This window comes from Salmo salar, chromosome ssa20 (genome assembly GCF_905237065.1).
Source record: "Salmo salar chromosome ssa20, Ssal_v3.1, whole genome shotgun sequence".
In the NCBI taxonomy this organism is placed as follows: Eukaryota; Metazoa; Chordata; class Actinopteri; order Salmoniformes; family Salmonidae; genus Salmo; species Salmo salar.
Genome location: NC_059461.1, coordinates 91,152,317 through 91,156,395, shown reverse-complemented (window position 1 = coordinate 91,156,395; position 4,079 = coordinate 91,152,317).

Below are 4,079 nucleotides of genomic sequence, written 5' to 3'. Positions count from 1 at the left end.
CGTAGTCTCTCCAGATGGATCACCACCCTCCCCATCTTTCTGTAGTCTCTCCAGATGGATCAACACCCTCCCTATCTTTCTGTAGTCTCTCCAGATGGATCACCACCCTCCCCATCTTTCTGTAGTCTCTCCAGATGGATCAACACCCTCCCTATCTTTCCATAGTCTCTCCAACTCTTCTAGATCTACTACTGGAGGTGGGAGGAGTCATGGTGGAGTGACAGGAATACCTACCGTTGGACTAAACTCCCTTCCATACAGTCCTGTATTACCCACCCAAAGTGTTCTGTCCTCGCTCATGTTCCCAGCACGCCTGTAAAATCCGTTTCGCAGGATGGGACATCCCATGTCCCTGTAGGTTGACCCAATAATTCATTGCCTGCTGCTGTCTCCTAATCCATTCATCCTGTATGACCTCTTAGCCTTTCCAATGAGGTCCGGGCTGCTGAACCATACGCTATACTGACATAGTATATTACAGATCGGATTAATGTAACATACACGGTCCTCAATGAGGAACGCCCAGCCCCCCCACTCCTTCCCCGTCAGATCGGATCAATGTAACATACATGGTCCTCAATGAGGAACGCCCAGCCCCCACACTCCTTCACCATCAGATCGGATCAATGTAACATACATGGTCCTCAATGAGGAACGCCCAGCCCCCACACTCCTTCACCATCAGATCGGATCAATGTAACATGCACTGGTCCTCAATGAGGAACGCCCAGCCCCTCCACTCCTTCCCCGTCAGATCGGATCAATGTAACATACACGGTCCTTAATGAGGAACGCCCAGCCCCCACACTCCTTCACCATCAGATCGGATCAATGTAACATACATGGTCCTCAATGAGGAACGCCCAGCCCCTACTACTTCTTCACCATCAGATCGGATCAATGTAACATACATGGTCCTCAATGAGGAACGCCCAGCCCCCACACTCCTTCCCCGTCAGATCGGATCAATGTAACATACATGGTCCTCAATGAGGAACGCCCAGCCCTCCCACTCCTTCACCATCAGATCGGATCAATGTAACATACACGGTCCTCAATGAGGAACGCCCAGCCCCCACACTCCTTCACCGTCAGATCGGATCAATGTAACATGCACGGTCCTTAATGAGGAACGCCAAGCCCCCACACTCCTTCCCCGTCAGATCGGATCAATGTAACATACATGGTCCTCAATGAGGAACGCCCAGCCCTCCTACTCCACCATCAGATCGGATCAATGTAACATACACGGTCCTCAATGAGGAACGCCCAGCCCCCCACTCCTTCACCATCAGATCGGATCAATGTAACATGCACTGTCCTCAATGAGGAACGCCCAGCCCCCACACTCCTTCCCCGTCAGATCGGATCAATGTAACATACATGGTCCTCAATGAGGAACGCCCAGCCCCCACACTCCTTCACCATCAGATCGGATCAATGTAACATACATGGTCCTCAATGAGGAACGCCCAGCCCCTCCTACTCCTTCACCATCAGATCGGATCAATGTAACATACATGGTCCTCAATGAGGAACGCCCAGCCCCCACACTCCTTCCCCGTCAGATCGGATCAATGTAACATACATGGTCCTCAATGAGGAACGCCCAGCCCCCACACTCCTTCCCCGTCAGATCGGATCAATGTAACATACACGGTCCTCAATGAGGAACGCCAAGCCCCCACACTCCTTCCCCGTCAGATCGGATCAATGTAACATACATGGTCCTCAATGAGGAACGCCCAGCCCCTCCACTCCTTCCCCGTCAGATCGGATCAATGTAACATACATGGTCCTCAATGAGGAACGCCCAGCCCCCACACTCCTTCACCATCAGATCGGATCAATGTAACATACATGGTCCTCAATGAGGAACGCCCAGCCCCTCCACTCCTTCCCCGTCAGATCGGATCAATGTAACATACACGGTCCTTAATGAGGAACGCCCAGCCCCCACACTCCTTCCCCGTCAGATCGGATCAATGTAACATACATGGTCCTCAATGAGGAACGCCCAGCCCCCCCACTCCTTCAACATCAGATCGGATCAATGTAACATACATGGTCCTCAATGAGGAACGCCCAGCCCCTCCTACTCCTTCCCCATCAGATCGGATCAATGTAACATACACGGTCCTTAATGAGGAACGCCCAGCCCCCACACTCCTTCCCCATCAGATCGGATCAATGTAACATACATGGTCCTCAATGAGGAACGCCCAGCCCCCACACTCCTTCCCCGTCAGATCGGATCAATGTAACATACATGGTCCTCAATGAGGAACGCCCAGCCCCTCCACTCCTTCCCCGTCAGATCGGATCAATGTAACATACATGGTCCTTAATGAGGAACGCCAAGCCCCCACACTCCTTCCCCATCAGATCGGATCAATGTAACATACATGGTCCTCAATGAGGAACGCCCAGCCCCTCCACTCCTTCCCCATCAGATCGGATCAATGTAACATACACGGTCCTCAATGAGGAACGCCCAGCCCCTCCACTCCTTCCCCGTCAGATCGGATCAATGTAACATACACGGTCCTCAATGAGGAACGCCCAGCCCCCACACTCCTTCCCCGTCAGATCGGATCAATGTAACATACACGGTCCTTAATGAGGAACGCCCAGCCCCCACACTCCTTCACCATCAGATCGGATCAATGTAACATACACGGTCCTCAATGAGGAACGCCCAGCCCCTCCTACTCCTTCACCATCAGATCGGATCAATGTAACATACACGGTCCTCAATGAGGAACGCCCAGCCCCCACACTCCTTCCCCATCAGATCGGATCAATGTAACATACATGGTCCTCAATGAGGAACGCCCAGCCCCTCCTACTCCTTCACCATCAGATCGGATCAATGTAACATACACGGTCCTCAATGAGGAACGCCCAGCCCCCCCCACTCCTTCACCATCAGATCGGATCAATGTAACATACATGGTCCTCAATGAGGAACGCCCAGCCCCCACACTCCTTCCCCGTCAGATCGGATCAATGTAACATACATGGTCCTCAATGAGGAACGCCCAGCCCCCACACTCCTTCCCCGTCAGATCGGATCAATGTAACATACACGGTCCTTAATGAGGAATGCCCAGCCCCTCCACTCCTTCCCCGTCAGATCGGATCAATGTAACATACACGGTCCTTAATGAGGAACGCCCAGCCCCCACACTCCTTCACCATCAGATCGGATCAATGTAACATACATGGTCCTCAATGAGGAACGCCCAGCCCTCCTACTCCTTCACCATCAGATCGGATCAATGTAACATACACGGTCCTCAATGAGGAACGCCCAGCCCCCCCACTCCTTCACCATCAGATCGGATCAATGTAACATGCACTGTCCTCAATGAGGAACGCCCAGCCCCCACACTCCTTCCCCGTCAGATCGGATCAATGTAACATACATGGTCCTCAATGAGGAACGCCCAGCCCCCACACTCCTTCACCATCAGATCGGATCAATGTAACATACATGGTCCTCAATGAGGAACGCCCAGCCCCTCCTACTCCTTCACCATCAGATCGGATCAATGTAACATACACGGTCCTCAATGAGGAACGCCCAGCCCCTCTACTCCTTCCCCGTCAGATCGGATCAATGTAACATACATGGTCCTCAATGAGGAACGCCCAGCCCCCACACTCCTTCCCCGTCAGATCGGATCAATGTAACATACATGGTCCTCAATGAGGAACGCCCAGCCCCTCCACTCCTTCCCCGTCAGATCGGATCAATGTAACATACACGGTCCTCAATGAGGAACGCCCAGCCCCCACACTCCTTCCCCATCAGATCGGATCAATGTAACATACATGGTCCTCAATGAGGAACGCCCAGCCCCCACACTCCTTCACCATCAGATCGGATCAATGTAACATACATGGTCCTCAATGAGGAACGCCCAGCCCCCACACTCCTTCACCATCAGATCGGATCAATGTAACATACATGGTCCTCAATGAGGAACGCCCAGCCCCTCCACTCCTTCCCCGTCAGATCGGATCAATGTAACATACATGGTCCTATATGAGGAACGCCCAGCCCCCACACTCCT